This window comes from Colossoma macropomum, unplaced genomic scaffold, assembly GCF_904425465.1.
Source record: "Colossoma macropomum unplaced genomic scaffold, Colossoma_macropomum, whole genome shotgun sequence".
Lineage (NCBI taxonomy): Eukaryota > Metazoa > Chordata > Actinopteri > Characiformes > Serrasalmidae > Colossoma > Colossoma macropomum.
The window spans coordinates 42550563-42569918 of record NW_023494793.1 but is presented as its reverse complement, the minus strand read 5'-3'; the positions used below and the strand labels follow the sequence as shown (position 1 = coordinate 42569918).

Sequence of the window (19356 nt, the reverse complement as noted above, 5' to 3'; positions counted from 1 at the left end):
GCTATATAGAACCATATACATCACATTCTCCATGAATCTGGAGAACCATTTAAGCATCCAAATGGTTCTTTGAGTTTTGATGGTTCCATGTACTGCAAAAACCCTTGAAGAACCATCCCTGCTGAAAAATCTCATAGAAATCATTAAGGGTTTCTGTTGGTTCCTGATGGTTTCGTAATGTGATTTAGTGAGAATGGTTCTATACAGCACCACGAAAAGGGTTCTTCTAATGTTAAGCTTGTATACAATAGCAGAACACTTTCTGGTTCTATATAGAACCCTTTTCAAAAAGGGTTCTTTAGTAAAGCGAATGATTCTCTTTAGAACCATGAGTTCTATATTTATTGAGTGCCATATTATTTGCACGGTTCTTTGCATGATGAAACGGTTCTTCAGGAAAATGGAGAATGTGCTGTAGATGGTTCTATATGTCTATATCTTGAAATGGGTTCTGTATAGCACCCAAAAGGGTTCTTCTGTTGTTACAAGCTTGACATCGTCATAGGAGCAGAAACCCTTTTGAGAACCATACTACTACAGCACATTCTCCAATAATCTGAAGAACCGTTTCACCATGCAAAGAACCATTTCAATAATATGGCCCTCAATAAATATAGAACTCATGGTTCTATATAGAACCATTCCCTTTAGTAAAGAACCCTTGAAGAACCATCTTTTTTAAGAGTGAATATTTGTTTTTTGGCCAAAAAAAAAAAACATTGCAGCGCGAGCCCCACAGCTGCTTCTGCACCGGTCCTGTGTTGCCGCGCGGGGGCGCGTGAAGCCGAACAGTGAGTGAGCCGGTGCAGCGGAGCTGAAAGGCGGAGTCCCGCTGAGCGCGAGCTGCACCGGAATGCGCGCGCGCGCTCACACACACACACACACACACACACACGGGGAGCTCACTGCACGGAGAAGCCGAACCTGTGAGGAGCGCACGCGCTGCTGTGTGTTTTCGGTGCTGCTCCTGCTGGAGAGAGAGAGAGAGAGTGAGTGAGTGAGTGAGTGTGAGTGAGAGACAGTTGTTGTCGCGTTTGTGGAGGCGATGCCACGGCGGCGGCGCGCGGGACCCGATCTGCACGGAGACAGGTGCGCGAGCGCAGGAGAGGAACGTTAGAGAGAGCCAGCACGCTCGCGCCTGGAGGGAGGGAGGGAGTGAGAGGGGGGGGTTGGACCACGCGCCATTGGACCCCATTTTTTGACCCCCCTCCTTTTTTTTTTACCCTTATACCCCCTCGTGCCCCGTCTTCTGCTTCTTCTTCTCCTCCTTTTCCACTCGTTCATTCTGGATTTTAGTCCTCGCGACGCAAAGGAAAAGGCAAAGAGGAGCTCGAGACACGGATTGGCACGCAGCGCACATTTCATCCACGTCAACCGGTAAGTGTGCATTGATCACTGATTACTGATTATTGGTCACTGGTGTGTGTGTGTGTGTGTGTGTGTGTGTGTGTGCGCGCGCGCGCGTGCGTGGGCTAGCTCGCGCTTTTGGCGGAGGCGCGTGCAGCTCGGCTGGAGAATTGGGGCTTGCTCGCGCAGCCTCGTCTCTTTCGTCTCGCGCTTCCCTTCAGCCTGCAAACCAGCGGAGATGTTGCTGTTGTTGTGTTGTTGTTGTTGTTGGTCAGTTATTTGTTGTTGGTTATTAGTTTATTATTGATATGTGGTGGGCTGGCAGCGTGCACGCGCGCGCGCAGGGCTGCTGTAACACGTTCTGCCTCATGATGTGCATTTAAGAACAACAAAAACAGACAGTTATGTAATAAAGTATCTCAGACTGTGTTGTTTATATTCCTGTGCAGTTGATTGCAAATGAATTGAGTTACTGCCAGAGGAAACTTTGTGCACACACAGCTTGCATAACCTTAGAAAAGCACTGACCGATAGAGCAGGACGCTCTGGAGAAACTGCACGAGCCTAAGGTCACCATGTCCAGTGGCAAGTGTGGGCTAGAGGGGTATAATGTCCCCCAGCATTGGGCTGTGGAGCAGCGGAACTGTGTTCTCTGGAGTGATGGAGCTCCATCCAATACCTTTGGGATGAGTTGGAATGATCCAGAACTGACCATCCAACATCAGTACCTGACCTCAATCAAATCCTCACAACAATATTCCAGCATCTAGTGTAAAGCCTTCCCAGAGGCTGTTACTGCAGCACAAACTCGCTTTTAACACCTTCATTTCAGAAGAAACTGAACAAACTTTAAGAGAAAAAAGGAGACAAAAAGGAGAAAAAATAAAGAAAAGGATAAAAAGGAGGATAAATGGAAAAAAGAGCAGATAATGAGAAAATATAGTAAATAAGTAAAAAAATGGAGAGAAAATAAGAGAAAGGGAGGAAAAGGGAAAGAAAAAGAGATAAACAGGCGGAAAATGGAGAAAAATGAAAGGAAAGAGAGAAAAATAGAAATGAAAAGGAGGAGAATGACTGAAAATAAAAAAGGAGAGAAAATGGGAAGAAAGGAGAGTAAAGGAGAGTGAAGGAGTGGAAAGGAGAACGAAGGAGAGGAGAGTGAGGGAGAGGAGAGTGAAAAAGAAAAGGAAAGTAAATGAGAGTGAAGGAGAGGAGAGGGGAGTGAAGGAAATGTAAGGAGAGTGAATAAGAGTGAAGGAGAGGAGAGTGAATGAGAGTAAAGGAGAATAAAGGAGAGGAAAGTACAGTAAAGGAGAGTAAAGAAGAGGAGAGTGAATGAGAGTAAAGGAGAGAAGAGTGAATGAGAGTAAAGGAGAAGAGAGTGAAGGAGAGTGAAGGAGAGGAGAGTAAAGGAGAGGAGAGTGAATGTGAGGAAAGGAGAGTGAAGGACAGAAGAGTGAATTAGAGTGAAGGATGGGAGAGGAGAGTAAAGGAGAGGAGAATGAAGGAGAGTTAAGGAGAGGAGAGTAAATGAGAGTAATGGAGGGTAAAGGAGAGGAGAGTGAAGGCGAGTGAAGGAGAGGATAGTGAAGGCGAGTGAAGGAGAGGAGAGTAAAGGAGAGTGAAGGAGAGGAGAGTGAAGGAGAGTGAAGGAGAGAAGAGTGAAGGAGAGTGAAGGAGAGTGAATGACAGTGAAGGAGAGGAGAGTGAAGGCGAGTGAAGGAGAGTGAATGACAGTGAAGGAGAGGAGAGTGAAGGAGAGTGAAGGAGAGTGAATGACAGTGAAGGAGAGGAGAGTGAAGGAGAGTGAAGGAGAGTGAATGACAGTGAAGGAGAGGAGAGTGAAGGCGAGTGAAGAAGAGTGAATGACAGTGAAGGAGAGGAGAGTGAAGGCGAGTGAAGGCGAGTGAAGGCGAGTGAAGGAGAGTGAATGAGAGTGAAGGAGAGTGAACACAGTGAGCAGATAAAGAAGGCGGCTGGTTTCGATCACAGTTTTTACAAACTTATTTACAGAAATTCTAAAAAATACTAATTTAAATGTATTTTGTTTGCTGATTTCCTGAGTGTGAATAAGTGAACACATCCTCTACAGAGACACACTTCTGCGTGTTTTAATACACTCTTATTGTTTATTTGCTGAATTTTGCATTTTGGGAAAAAATGAGTAAAATGTGGCCTGTGAAAAAGTCATGGCACCCTTTACATTTTGTTATTTCCAGCATGTTAAGTTTGACTTGGAGTGTTTAAACTTCATATGACTGTGTAGCATAAAAGTGCCTGTTCCCTCACTGGGAGGGTGCAGGGACGCAGTGAGGTGGGGGGGTGCAGTAGTGAGGTGGGGGGTTAGGGGAACTCTCTGGTGGGCCGACTGAGCTGTTCTGTTATGGTGGTGTTCAGTGTGTCGGCTGTTGTGCTGCGACTGTCGCTTCACTCACAGTCGCACTCAGCAGCTGCTGTTTAACACTGAGAGTTCTGTGTCCTCTCTCACTCCACCTCTCTCTCTCTCTCTCTCTTCTCTCGCTCTCCGTGCACTCACTCCTTCTTTAACGCACGGGCAGTTGTGTCCCTTATTATAACACCTGTCCCTCACACGCTCTCTCGCTCTCTCTTTTCTGTCTCTTTTCTCTCTCCTCCTCTCTCTCTCTTTTCCCTTTTCTCTCTCTCTTTTGTCATTTATCTCTCTCCTCTCTTTGTTTTTCTCCCTGTCTTTTTCTATTTTTCTTTCTCTCTTTTTCTCTCTTTTCTCTTTTCTCTCCCTGTTTTTCCTCTCTCTCTCTCTCTCTCTCTCTCTCTCTCTCTCTCTCTCTCTCTTTCAGACAGTTGTGTCCCGTATTGTAACACCTGTCCCTCACACACACATTTTTTTCTTTCATTTCCCTCTTACCCCATTTTTCTCTCTCCCTCCACTCTATCTCTCTTTTTCTTTCTTTATTTTCTCCGTTTTCATTCTCTTTTTCTGTCTCTTTCTCTCTCTTTTGGTGTTTCACATCCCTGTTACATTTTCTTTCTGTCTGTCTTCTCTCTCTCTCTCCTTCTTCTTCTCTTTCTTTCTCTCTTTTCCTTCATCTCTCTATTTCTGTTTCTCTCCTGTCTTTCTCTTTCTTTCTTTCTCTTTTCTCTTTATTTCCCTGTCTCTTTCCCTCTCTCATTTGACTTTATCTCCTTTTCTCCCCCCTCTCCCTCTCGCTCTTTCTCTCTCTTTCTTTGACACTAAAGCAGTTGTGCCCCATGTCACAACACCTGTCCCTCACTCTCTCTCTCTCTCTCTCTCTCTCTCTGTGAGGCCTGAATGGATCGCTGTGGTTCAGTCTCTCCGTCTTTTTCTGCCGTGCGTTTTTTTTCGCTCCTGTTTCAGATTCAGATCACCGCTCAGGCGCCTTTTGTTGCTCTCTGAGGTTTGTGGAACAGAAAGGGTTTAAAACGTAAGCAAAGCCCCCCAGGGGTCAGAGCCCCCTGAAACGAGAGAGGAGCAGAGAGAGGAGGAGAAATAGGAGGGAAAAAAAAAGAGAAAATGAGGAAACACAGAGAGAAAAATGAAAAGATAAGTAAAAAATGGAGTAACAAGAATTAAAAAGGAGAGAAAAGGAGAAGGAAAGTGCAGAGAAAGAGAGAGACAGTGAGAGAAGAGCAGGGAGAAGAGAGAGAGCGTTAGAGAGAGACAGAACAAGAAAAAGAAGAGAAAAAAGAGGAAACATGAGAGAACAAAGAGAGAACAAAGTAAAGAAAAAGGAGAAAAATGGAGAGAAAGGAGTAAAAGCAGTGAGGAGAGGGTTCTATATAGAAAAGAGTTCTGAAAAGAACCATATACAACACATTCTCCATCAATCTGAAGAACCATTTCTCCATGCAAAGAACCCTTTAAACATACACATGGTTCTTTGAGTGTTCCTGGTTCCATATACGACCACTGCCTTAACTAAAGAACCCTTAAAGAGCTATCTTTTTAAAGAGTGTACCATTCTGAGAAGGCTTTACACTAGATGTTGGAACATTGCTGTGAGGATCTGATTGCATTCAGCATTAGTGAGGTCAGGTACTGATGTTGGATTTGGTGTCTGGACACGTTTGGACGTATTATGTGTATCTCAGTGTTGGGAACGGAGGTATTGTTGGCAGGGATGGTCGATAATATCGGAGTCATATCGGTATTGACAGGTGATTAGATTTGGCTGATGTTTAAACTGATATTTGGTGTATTTAGAACGTGAATGTAATACTAATCAAGTTAGATTTAGTCTCACTTTCTGTGTTTTATAAATGTCTCTGTATCGACTTTGACAGATACACACATGAAAAATACTGGATATCGAAATCATTTACCTAGAGGTGGACGATATGGCAAGAATCTAATATCATGATACTTCAAGAAATTTTCATGATACACGATATGTCAAGACATTAATTTTTTTCAGACATTTGATGAGTTGGAACAGAGAAAAATGAGCCAGTAGTGCTACATTTAAGAAAAATATATAAAAAAAATACCATGAAAAACTGTGAACACAATGATTTTATTCAATATTTGGCACTAAATCCAGTTAATTGTGACTAATTTTGCTCTCTTTAAGCAAGGCAAGTTAATTAATACAGCACTTTTCATACACCGCTGTCATTCAAAGTGCTTTACAAAAAAGAAAATGCACACACACACACATCTTCTAAGCCGCTTATCCTTCTGGGTCACGGAGGGAGCTGGAGCCTATCCCGGCAGTCACTGGGTGGAAGGCAGTATAATAAGAAAATACAGAGTTGTTTTAATAAAAAGTAAAATAAAACATAATTAAAACAATAGTTTTAAAAGAGAAAATCACTAAATAAAAAATCAAATTAGAAATTAAATTAAGTTAAAAAGTTAAATTAGGCTAAAAAATGATACTATAATGATATAGCGAAACATGTAGTTGGTCAGTGTTCTACGTTTACAAGGACTGATAAGTGTATTGTATTGTGACATAGTTTATCACGATTTCGAGACATATCGTCATATCGCCGAGCCCTGCAGTTCCCATAAGGCTGCCTGTCATTGCCTCTGTTAATGTCAGTAAGCCGTGACTGTGCAGTCTCAGTAATTTCTGATTAATGTTGCTTGGTTTCAGTTATGCTGCTGTTGTGCTGCAGTGATTCACCGACCTGTTTAAGGAACTTCCTTCAGCTTCCTGAGAAACACAGCGCTCGTCCTTAAAGGGGAATTCCAGACATTTTTCAAAACGTCTGCATTATTCAGTGTGTGAGATGTAAACAGAGTGATTCAGAGTGGTTTGGTGTGAAATTGTTCAGGTGTCTGAACAGTGGTGGTGATAGGAACCAGGGGTCGCCATGACTACAACACAAATATAGACATTTCATTTACTATCCAAAACCAATAGTGAACCAGTGACTGGTAAAATAGTGGAAAAGCCTCAAAACTATCATAAAACAGTGTCTCAGATATCAGGCAGTGAATTCATAATCATTTCATGTAGTAACTTTCTTTGAGGGAGCTTTTAGAGGTGGACGTCTGGTAACTATCACCACCACTGTGGACAATTCTGACTCTGTATGGTTGTCTGGAACAGAGCATTTCACACCAAACCACTCTGAACGACTCTGTTTACATTTTTACCATCTAATCATGTAGAAATTAAAAAAAATCCATGGAATTCCCTTCACACAATAGCTTGATTGTGCTCTCAGACAGACGGAGTCACTTTTAAACAAACATACTCAACCACCAGACCACACAAACACAAGCTCATCCATCAGTGATTAACAGTGAGGAATGCGCGAGGTAGTGTGTTTCACTGCGTCAGTGTTTTGAGCATAAACACCAGAGGTTAAGGATAAAGTCATGGCGCAGGTTACCTTACAGGACTTTTCTGCATCTTTCACTTTCATCTCATACGTGTTTTCTATAAATAACATTCTAATTCTATTCTAATCTAATCTAATCTAATCTAATAAAAGATTCTTAGAGGTTGTTTAACAACTCCGCCCTGTCTGAGGGGAGAGTGTGATGATATAGAAATGCAGTGAGCTCCATGATAATTGGTGGCATATATGCTTCCATCACTTGTTACATACAGCTACATTAGCCTTGTACGCTGTATGACAGCCCTTCTGCTGAGCAAATTCAGTTACTTTAAGGCACCCATTGCTGATGCAGCTTGTATAATCTTCATAGAAAAGCATTGGCCGATAGAATGGGACACTCTGGACCAGCTGCACATGAGCCAAAGGTCACCATGTCCATTGCATTGAGCATTACAGCATTGAGGGTTATGGCGCCAAGAGTTACTGCGCTGATTGTTACTGTACAGAACATTACTGCACTGAGCGTTACTGCACTGAGTGTTAATGTACAGTGTTACTGCGCTGAGCATTACTGCACTGAGTGTTACTGCACTGAAGGTTACTGTACAGAACATTACTGCACTGAGTGTTACTGCACTGAATGTTAATGTACAGTGTTACTGCACTGAGCGTTACTGCACTGAGTGTTAAGGTACAGTGTCACTACACTGAGCGTCACTAAGCTGAGGGTTACTGCACTGAGGTTTAATGTACAGTGTTACTGCCCTGAGTGTTACTGCACTGAGGTTTAATGTACAGTGTTACCGCACTGAGGTTTAATGTACAGTGTTACTGCACTGAGGTTTAATGTACAGTGTTACTGCACTGAGGGTTACTGCACTGAGCGTTAACGTACAGTGTTACTGCACTGAGCGTTAATGTACAGTGTTACTGCACTGAGCGTTAACGTACAGTGTTACTGCACTGAGCGTTAACGTACAGTGTTACTGCACTGAGCGTTAATGTACAGTGTTACCGCACTGAGGTTTAATGTACAGTGTTACTGCACTGAGGGTTACTGCACTGAGCGTTAATGTACAGTGTTACCGCACTGAGGTTTAATGTACAGTGTTACCGCACTGAGGTTTAATGTACAGTGTTACTGCACTGAGGTTTAATGTACAGTGTTACTGCACTGAGGGTTACTGCACTGAGCGTTAATGTACAGTGTTACCGCACTGAGGTTTAATGTACAGTGTTACTGCACTGAGGTTTAATGTACAGTGTTACTGCCCTGAGTGTTACTGCACTGAGGTTTAATGTACAGTGTTACCGCACTGAGGTTTAATGTACAGTGTTACCGCACTGAGGTTTAATGTACAGTGTTACCGCACTGAGCGTTAATGTACAGTGTTACCGCACTGAGGTTTAATGTACAGTGTTACTGCACTGAGCGTTAGGAATCACACTTAACACAGAGTGTGTGTATGTGAGACTTCCAGAACATGCAGAGCTCAACAGAACCTCCTACAGCTCACACTGGCAACCTCGACCTCCACGTAATTACTACAGCGAGTTACTGTGGTTAGTGTGTGTTTGGCATAGTGCGGGCGAGAGAGAGGAAGAGAGAGAGAAAGGGTCGGAGGGGTAGGTGAGGAGAGTGAGATGGAGAGTGTAATAGAGGGTTTGTGTGTGAAAGTGACACACATACACATGGGGGGTGTGTTCTGTGTTGAGTTTCTGAATGGCTGCCCTGTGTGTGTGTGTGTGTGTGTGCCCAGGGAACAGGTGCTGTGGTCACAGGGGGCGCACACACACACACACACACACACACAGAAAATTGCCTCCAGGCTTTTGCGTCACCTGCTCCTCTCAGAGACTGTAGAGTGTGTGTGGAGTGTGTGGCTTTGAGACCCCCCCACACACAAACTGGCCAACGGCCCCTCAGCACACACACACACACACACACACACACACACACACACACACACACTCCACTCACAATTCATATATCACTCTTTAAAAAAAATTGCTAACGTGGTTACAGAATAATGTAAGAATTACTGAAAAATTTAATCAGTTTATGAAAAATGAAATAATTAGTGAAAAAGTAGCAATTACTGAAAATATAACAGTTACTGAGAAATCAGATAAATTGCAAAAATGTAACAAATTCTTAGAAATGTAACAGTTATGGGAAATGAAATTATTAGTGAAAAAGTAACATTTTTTGAAAAAAGTAACAAATTCTAAAAAATGTAACATTATTGAAGATGAAATGATTGGCAAAATGTAACAGATTTTGAAAAACGTAACAATTCTTGAAAAATGTAACAACTAATAAAAAATGTGTAACACAAGCGGAGACTCAAACCTGTTGATTCAGAGTGGAAACGACAAAATATCAGTATCAGCTCTGAGCTCTGAGTCTCTCAGCTGCTCTGCCTTCTTTATTAAACACGTCCTGCTTTGGTCTTTTACATTTACACCGTCTCTCCGTCTCCTTTAGTCTCCCTCTTTAATTTCCCTTTTCTATTTCTCTGTTTACTCTTTCTTTTTCCCTCTTCTCTCTCTCTCTTTCCCTCTCTCTCTCTTTCTCTCTCTCTCTCTCTCCCTCTCTCTCTCTTTCTCTCTCTCTCTCTCTCCCTCTCTCTCTCTTTTTCTCTCTCTCTCTCTCTCTCTCAGTGGGAAGTCGTACTGAAACATTCTGCCCACTGAGACTCTGAATGGGACAAATTGAGCGTAACAGTGTCACCACTTAGTGTGAGGAGGTCGCGGAGAGAGGAGGCCAATAGAGGAGTGGACCCCCCCTCACACTGTGTGTGTGTGTGTGTGTGTGTGTGTGTAGTTCACACACACACACACACACACACACAGTGTGAGGGGGGGTCCACTCCTCTATTGGCAAAGTGAACTGAGAACCACATACAACACGTTATCTATCAATCAGAATAACAACTTCACCATAAAATAGATCTACACTCTTAAAAAAGACGGTTCTTCAAGGGTTCTTTGGTAAAGAAAATGGTTCTATGTAGAACCATAAACACTCAAAGAACACTTTGCATGATTAAAGGGTTCTTTGCATGGTGAAGAGGTTCTTCAGATTGATTGAGAATGTGCATGTATGCATTATAGACAGTTCTATATAGAACCTTTTTAAAAAGCGTTCTATATAGCACCCAAAAAGGGTTCTATGGTTACCAGCTTGACATCGCAACAATAGAAGAACCCTTTTGGTTGCATTATAGGACCATCTGCAGCACATTCTTCATCAGTCTGAAGAACAATTTCACCATGAAATAGTTATAACACTCTTTAAAAAGACGGTTCTTCAAGGGTTCTTTAGTAAAGAAAATGGTTCTATACAGAACCATAAACACTCAAAGAATGATTTGCATGATTAAAGGGTTCTTTGCATGGTGATATGGTTCTTTAGACTGATGAAGAATGGGTCTATATAGCACTCAAAAGGGTTCTTCTGATGTTACGATGTCAAGCTTGTGACAATAGAAGAACCCTTTTGGGTGCTATATAGAACCCTTTTCAAAAAAGTTCTATATGAAACCATCTCCTCACATTCCTGCACATTCTCTGTCAATCTGAAGAACGCTTTCATGATGCAAAGGTCTCTTTAGTCATGAAAATGGTTCTCTGAGTGTTAATGGTTCTATATAGGACCATTTTTTGCTAAAGAACCCTCGAAGAAACATTTTTTTAAGACTGTACTAATATAATGGAATGGAATTGAATGGTTTTAAAATCTGAGATTCTATGATGCACTCCCTGTGAGTGTGTGTGTGTCTGTGTGTGTGCGTGTGTGTGTGTGTGTGTGTGTGTGCGTGTGTGTGTGTGTGTGTGTGTGTGTGCGTATGTGTGTGTGTGTGTGTGTGTGTGTGTGTGCACTCATGTTCCAGAGCACTCAGCTGCATTACTGAGAGTTTGTATGCGGCTGCTTATACTTGGTGAAGGATGATGCGAGCGGTTGCCATGGCAGCAATAAACAGGTTAACAGTCATCCCCACCAACCACATTTCCCATGATCCTCTGGAACTCCCAGGGTTAAAGAAGGCCCTGACCTGCCGTAGGTCCTTCAACAGGGCATCCTACAGCAGGCTGGGGGTCGAGACACCTTCCGTTAAAGTGTAATAAATCCTCTCTCTCTCTCTCTCTCTCTCTCTGTATCTCTCTCTCTCTGTATCTCTCTCTCGCTCTGTATCTCTCTCTCACGCTCTTTCTCTCTCTCTTTCTCTCTTTCTCTCTCTGTATCTCTCTCGCTCTGTATCTCTCTCTCTTTTCCTCTCATTCTCTTTCCTTCTTTTTTCTGTCTCCCTTTCTCTAGCTTTGTTTATTTCCTCTCTCTCTCTCTCTCTCTCTCTCTTTTCTTTCTTCTTTCTCTCTTGCTCTTTTCCTTTCTCTCTTTCCTCCTTTTTCCTTCTCACTCATTCCTCTCTTTCTCTCTTTCCTATCTTTCTCTTTTCCTGTCTCTTGTCTTTCTTTACTTCCTCTTTCTCTTGCTTTTGTAGCTTTCCCTCTTTTTCCTTTTTCGCTCTCTTTCATTTTTCCTTTCTCTTTTTTTTACCTATTTTTCTCTCTATTTTCTCTCTTTTTCTTTCTATTTCTCTTGATCTCTTTTCCATTCCCTCTTTTTTATTTCTTACTCGTTCCTCTCGATTTCTTTTCTTTCTCTTTCTCTTTACCTGTCTGTTCTCTTTCATTCTTTTTTTCTCTCTCTGGCTTTTGTTGCTCTCTCTCTTTTTTCTTTGTTTGCCCTCTCTTCTCTTTCCTTTTTCTTTTTACCTGTTTTTCTCTTTCTTTTACTCTTGATCTCTTCATCTCTCTCTTTCATCTCTCCCTCTCTGTCATGTTCTGTGTCTTATTGAACCAAACGCAAGGCCAGATGAGAAAGAGACTCAGAGAAAGAGAGAGAGAGAGAGAGAGATGCAGAGAGTTGAAGAGAGAGAGAGAGAGAGAGAGAGAGAGAGGGAGTGTTTAAAGCATGTCCTGAAATAGCTCATAATGAAGTGAAGGCTGATGTGTTTCATATCGTTACTGACAGGTTGGTCATTGTTGTTGTCAGATTGCGGCCCACTCGCTCAAAGTTAGACCACCAGTTTCTTATCAGAATGCTTTTAAAACTGTGACATCATCAAAGAGACCAGATCCTTTACAAGGCTGCACATATAGATGCTTTTACGGCTGGACCTGAAAATACGACCACTCGGATATTGGTTTGTTGAGTGAGTACTTGGACTTTAATTTTGGAGTTTGGCCATTCTTCGTTGGGGTTTATTTTCTAAATATAGGCTCAATAAAGGCAAAACATTCAGGGTTCTCAGGAGAAACTTAGACGGCTTGAGGTTACGGTCCATAACACAACTGAATACAGCGCCAAACACGATGAGGAGAAACGCAGCCTCTCCAGCGCAACACAGCCCTCTGCTCCACTCTGGAAAACCCACCCACATTCAGGCTCTTCAACATAAAAGTCCTTGTACGAATTAACCTAAAACAGCCCAACATGAACATTTCTTCTAAAAACTGAACTGCTTACAGCACGTCATGCACAACACATTACATACATCAATACATCAACAATACATACGTGGCAGAGAATGTCACGCTAACACGATGCTAGACAGCATGTGTTCCCAGCGCAGCTGCAAACAGCACCCCGCTGTACCAGACTCTTATGGTGATGTACGCCCTTCGTACCTTGAGTTAGACCACCTCCCCGTGCATGTGCTGTGCTGTTACCTCTAGCCCACCACTAAGCGAAGCCAGGTATTCAGGACAGCGCTAGATGTTTAATGTACACTCATAAAAATCTCTTTTTTAAAGGGTTCTTTAGTAAAGAAGATGGTTCTATGTAGAAAGGGTTCTTTACAGCACCAAAAGAGGTTTTTCTATTGTAAACAATCCTGACATTGTAATCCTTTTTGGTGCTATATAGAACGCTTTTCAAAAAGGTTCTATGTAGAACCATCTACAGCACATTCTCCATCAATCTGAAGAACCTTTTCATGATGCAAAGAACCTTTAATCAAGCAAAGGGATCTTTGGGTTTTCATGGTTGTACATAGAACCATTTTCTTTACTTTCTTTGTGTATGGTTCTACATAGCAGCAAAAGGAGTTCTTTTTATTGTATACAAGCTTGACATTGTAACCCTTTTTGGTGCTATATAGAACCCTTTTGAAAAAAGGTTCTTTATAGAACCATGTACAACACATTCTCCATAAATCTGAAGAACCGTTTCACCATGTAAAGAACGCTTTAATCATGCAAAGGGTTCTTTGAGTTGAATGGTTCTGCATAGTACCGTATTCTTTCCTTTTTTGTATATTGTTCTATGTATCACAAAAAAGCGTTCTTGTATACAATCTTGACATTCTCACCCTTTTTGGTGCTGTATAGAACCTTTTTTCAAAAAGGTTCTATATGGAACAATACGCAACACATTCTCAAACAATCTAAAGAGACCGTTTCACCATACAAAGAACCCTTTAATCATGCAGAGGGTTCTGTGAGTTTTCCTGGTTCTGCAGAGAGCCATTTTCTTTACTTTCTTTGTATATGGTTCTATATAGCACCAAAAACGTTCTGTCGTAGGCAGTATTGACATTGTAACCCTTTTTGGTGCTGTATAGAACCGTTTTCAAAAAGGTTCCATAAGTACAGCACATTCTGCATCAATCTGAAGAACCTTTTCACCATACAAAGACCCATTAAGCTTGCAAATTGTTCTTTGAATATTCATGGTTCTATATAGAACCATTGCCTTTACTAAAGAACTTTTGGAGAACCATGTTTTAAGAGTGTACTATAAGCTGAACATCTGCATTTGCATTTTTGAAACTTTATTAATACAGATTTCTAAAAGACGCAGAGGTGTCTCCAAACTTCTGACGGTTCTCAATCTGCTTCAGAGCTCAGAGAACCCTCTGAAGTGTCTGCTGAGCTCAGAGCCTTGAAGCTAATTATCCGTTGGTCTTTTGAGTGAAACGTTCTCTCAGAGCGAAAACATCAACTTTATTACTGAAATAGTGACACAAACCAGATAAAGAGGCTGCTGCACTTTTCATTCTCGCTCTATAGATGTTTATTTCCTTCAAGGCAGCGTCGGCTCCTTCAGCTTCCACACAGCGGCCCACAAACTTATGAATCATGGGATTTGTTTGGCGCTGAGCTCCGGCTTCCGTCCTGATCCATCGCTGGAGTTTAGTTTACGGAAGTCGTGCGCGTTCTCAGGAGTCCTGGCGTTTTTGAAATTCCAGGAAAAAGCACATATTCTGCTGTTTGAGATTCTTACTGTGTTTTTAGTTGTATGTTTAAGTTTTATCTTAAAAAATAAGAACCCTTAAAATTAAGGATTTAACAGAATGTGACACAGATTATTGTGCTGTTAAGAAAACTGAACTCTTGTCGGAATGTGGCGGCGGTGGTGGCAGGATTTTTGCAGCTCCACTGAAAACAGTGAGTGAGTTTACATGCGATCAATAATCTGATCCTAATCTGATTATTCGAGTGGTGGTGTAAACCGCACACTCTGATTTCTTACATCAGAGTAAGGTCTAGAAATCCGATTAAGAAGTCTGACAAAGAGCTGGATTTTAGCTCAGTAATCAGATTTCTCAGTGCATGTAAACTCTTACTCTGATTTCTTTTGGATTTCTCAATCTGGGCCTGTGCAAAAACAGACGGCGGTACTGGAAATAAGCGAGCAGCATTATCGCAAGATGTTTTATATGCGCTCATAAAAAAGAGGGTTTTCAAGGGTCCTTTAGTAAGGAAAATAGTTCTATGCAGAACCTTTTTGAAAAGGGTTCTGTATAGCGCCAAAAAGGGATCTTCAGATTGATGCAGAATGTTGCTGTAGATGTTTGAAAATGGTTCTGTATAGCACCGAAAAGGGTTAGTCTATCACTCTTAAAAACAATAGTTCTGTATAGAACCGTGAACACTTAAAGGACCCTTTGCAAGATTAAAGGGTTCTTTGCATGGTGAAATGGTTCTTCAGATTGATGGAGAATGTGTTGTATATGATTCTATATAGAATCTAAATATAATCGGATTTCTGCAGATTATTTAACTGGTCGTGTAAACAGCACACTCTGATTTCTTAGATCAGAGTAAGGTCTACAAATCTGATTAAGAAATCTGATAAAGAGGCTGTATTTTAGCTCAGTACTCAGATTTCTCAGTGCATGTAAACTCTACTCTGATTTCTTTCGGATTTCTCAGTCTGCACAGACTGTGGTACCGGAAATAAGCGAGCAGCATTGCCAGAGTCAGAGTGCACTTTACGTTGCATTGCATGCTGGGAACTGTAGTGCAGCACATTGTGAAACAGGCTTAAATTAATAGAAAATTAAAACAATTTTGTGGGCCTGATAGGATCGTGTTGTGAGCCTGATCTGGCCTGCGAGCTTTGTGTTTAAGACCCATGTGTCAAACACAAGGGCTGCTATTTCTATTAATATTAGCCCGTTTCACAATGCACTGCACTACACTCCCCAGCATGCACTGCAATGTAATGTAGCGCAACTACAGTCTGTGGGACAGCGGTTACACCTCAATTCTACACAACTGCGCACTAGTCATATCACCAAACACACTAGCTGCGTTTCAGCTGCAGTTCAACCAACATACTATATTACATACATTGCATACATATATATACAGTTGCACCTAATATCAGCTCAGCAGCTCAGAAACTGAGCCCAAGTCTTAATGAACTAGCAGTAAAGAAAGGATGCCAGGAGTCTAGCTTAAGCCAATAAGTAGGTTTAAAAGACCGAGCACCTGGGGACGTTTAAATCCTGAATATTTCAAGTATTCCTGTAATGTTTTAAGGTCTGCTACAAGTGTCTGTATTTTACTGTTGAAGTTTTTGTGTATTTTGAATAAGCTCAGGTTATAGCACTAAAAACATTGGTGTTCCCTGGCCTGCAGATTTGTTGAGATTTTTTAATATGGCCCTTTTAGTGGCTGAGTTTGACACCCCTGGTTTAACACATGAGTGATCTTATTTATTTATTTTTCTGCATTAATATACTGTATTTTTCTGGTCTAGTATGTTAAACTAAGCAAATATAGAAAGAAATGCCATATTTAAGATCTCTAGAGGACGTGTTAACTTATTTTCACTCGGAAAATCAACAGGCATGTCGTTTGACTGGTGTGTTTTTTGGATGTGGCTGTAAACGCTGCATTAGAGTCAGTTTAACTAGCTCAGTTTCATCTGATGTGATGTCTCAGCGGAACTGAATGGAGTTTGATTGACAGCTGGCCGGTCCACAGGGACATACGGTTTGGGCTGATAGGGGCAGCAGGCAGGATGATGAGCCGAATAGAGAGGTTAGTGTGTGTGTGTGTGTGTGTGTGTGTGTGTGTGTGTGTGTGACAGGCAGAGCATTGCTCTGACATGCTAACAATAGTCTTAGAGGAAGTTCAGAAACGCTCTGAATTCTGCTGAATGGAAGTCCATGTCTTTGGCTCGGAGAGCAGTGTGTGTGTGTGTGTGTGTGTGTGTGTGTGTGTGTGTGAGTGAGTGACATGGTGGTGGTGAAATGGTGAAAAGATGGTAAACGAATGGAGCTGTTAGCCTGTTCAGATCTGAATAGAAAGAATGTAATGTGTGTGTGTGGGGTGTGTGTGTGTGTGTGTGGGGTGTGTGTGTGTGTGTGTGTGTGTGTGGAATGTGTGTGTTTTCCTGAGGGATTTGTTAATGAGGAGAGATACTAATGAGGGGCCTCAGCAAGGAGCTGGAAAGACACTGTCACACATACATACATACTTGTTTTTATCTCTTGTAAGGATGATTGTGTGTGTATAAATATAAATATGTATAATTTATATTTATACATTAAGTGCACCTCCTTGTTTCTACACTCATTGTCCATTTTATCAGCTCCACTTACTATATAGGTGCACTTTGTAGTTCTACAGTTACAGACTGTAGTCCATCTGTTTCTCTGCATACTTTATTAGCCCCCTTTTACCCTGTTCTTCAGTGGTCAGGACCCCCATGGACCCTCACAGAGCAGGTATTATTTGGTGGTGGGATCATTCTCAGCAGTGACACTGATGGTGGCGTGTTGGTGTGTGTTGTGCTGGTCTGAGTGGATCAGACACAGCAGTGCTGCTGAACTGAGAACAGTCAGTGGTGCTGAGATCTGGACTCTGGGTTGCTCAGTCCACTGTTCAGCTTCTTCTTACAATGATGGTTCTTTAAAGGTTCTTTAGTGTACAGAACCATGAACATGCAAAGACACCCTTTGCATGACTAAAGGGTTCTTTGCATTGTTAAATGGTTCTTTAGATTGATGCTGTAGATGGTTCTATGTGGAACCTTTTTGAAAAGCGTTCTATATAGCATCAAATAGGGTTCTTCTATTGTAATGCTGTCAAGCTTATAAGCGTTTACAGTAGACAAACCCTTTTTGGTGCTATATAGAACCATATACAGCACATTTCACTATACAAAGAACCATGTATGCATGCAAATGGTTCTTTGAGTGTTTATGGTTCCATATAGAACCATTGTCTTTACTTAAGAACCCTTTTAGAACCATCTTGTGAAGAATTCGAAACACATCTAGTGACCAAATTATGAACAGTACTGTCAAAAAAATCCTACACATATTTAATTTCCAGTCAATCAGCTGTTCATTATTACAGTATATTTAACAGAAAATTACCCAGAAGCCTCAACAGCTGTATATAATATCAGATGTTTCAGTATTTAGTGTGTCCACTCTTCACCTTCATTCCAGCTTCCACTCTTTTCAGGAGACTCACTTTCAGTTCCTCAAAGAATCTGCAGACACACCTCCAAAGTTCAGTCTTAGAAGCTGGTTGATCATTTTCTGAAGTAATCAAACACATTCAGTGGTGTTGAGGTCTGGACTCTGGGGTGGTCAGTCCATCGTTCAGCTTCTTTGTTTGATGTGTCCGTCTCCTTTTCTCAGTGAGGTTCTTCTTGATCAGCTACACATCCTTTCAGACCCACAGCGCTGAGTCGTCTTCTCACAGTGGAAGGATGGACAGAAACACCTGTGGATGTTTTCAGATCTGAAGCAGCTTGATTTTCTCCTGTCTCAGAGATGAGAGCTTTGAGTGCTGTTTATCTGATGGGGACAGTTTCACTGATAGCGCTGTACTGTATATATGAGTGTCTGTATTTAATAGTGTCTCATATGTGGTTTATATATTTGGTTCTTTAGGTTAGTCCTGTTTCTCTGGATTTACTATGAAGTCGGGATGTTTTTTCGTCCTGAAAATGTGCAAAAACAGACCTACACACACACACACACACACACACACACACACACACACACACACACACACACACTTGCATTCACCGACATGCATCACAGGCATGCTTTTCATCACATTGATACAGAGCCGCTCTCTCTTTCGCTCTCTCTCTATCTCTCTTTCTCTCTCTCTCTCTCTCTCTCTCTCTCTCTCATTCAGTCTGTCCTGTACCTTTCAGCACTCTCGCCCACACTGTTCTATCACTTTAAAGAGAAAAGGAGATGCAGACGTCCTGTTTCTACCTCACAGCATTGAGAGAGGAGGGGAGAGGGAAAAGAGGGGGGAGAATAAAGAGATAAAGTTGAACAGAGGGAAGAGAGAGAGTGTAGAGAGAAAGAGAAAAAGAGAAATGGGGAAAGAGTGAAAGAGTGGCATACAGAAAGAAGAGAAAGAGAGATATGGCGAGAAAGAGAGTGAGGGAAGGGTCATAAAGAGAGAGAGAGAAATGGAAAGAAAGAGCGAGAAAGGAGAGAGAGAGGAGAGAGACATAAACAGAAGAGAAAGAGATAGAGAGAGAAAAAAGAGAGAGAGAAATGGGAAGAAAGGGAGTGAGAGAGGGGCATAAAGAGAGGAGAAAGAGAGAAATTGGGGAGAGTGAGGGAGGGACTTAAAGAAAAAGAGAGAGAAATGGAAAGAAAGCGAGAAAGGAGAGGATGGGGGAGAGAGAAGAGAAAGAGTAAGAAAAGAGGGAAGAGAAAAAGAGATAAAGTTGAACAGAGGAAAGAGAGAGAATGTCTTTATCTCCCTTTCTCTCTCCTTTCTCTCTATCCCTTCTCTCTCTCTCTCTCTCTCCTCTCTCTCTCTCCTCAATCGTGTGTAATTAACTGTGTTCTACAAACCCACAAGATGCGGCCAAGCATGAGCGAGAGAGAGAGAGAGAGAGAGAGAGAGGGAGAGAGAGAGGTGCTGAAACGAACG

General features: G+C 41.9%; 1 protein-coding gene across 1 annotated transcript in view; it reads left to right on the top strand.

Annotated features, from left to right (window-relative positions):
* The first annotated feature begins 884 nt into the window (after nucleotides 1–884).
* sema6bb (sema domain, transmembrane domain (TM), and cytoplasmic domain, (semaphorin) 6Bb) overlaps nucleotides 885–19356 on the top strand; it is a 224698-nt gene continuing 206226 nt past the window's right edge. The window contains exon 1 of the mRNA XM_036579602.1: nucleotides 885–1377. The gene's annotated coding sequence lies outside the window, so the exon portion shown is untranslated. The remainder of the gene's footprint in view (nucleotides 1378–19356) is intronic.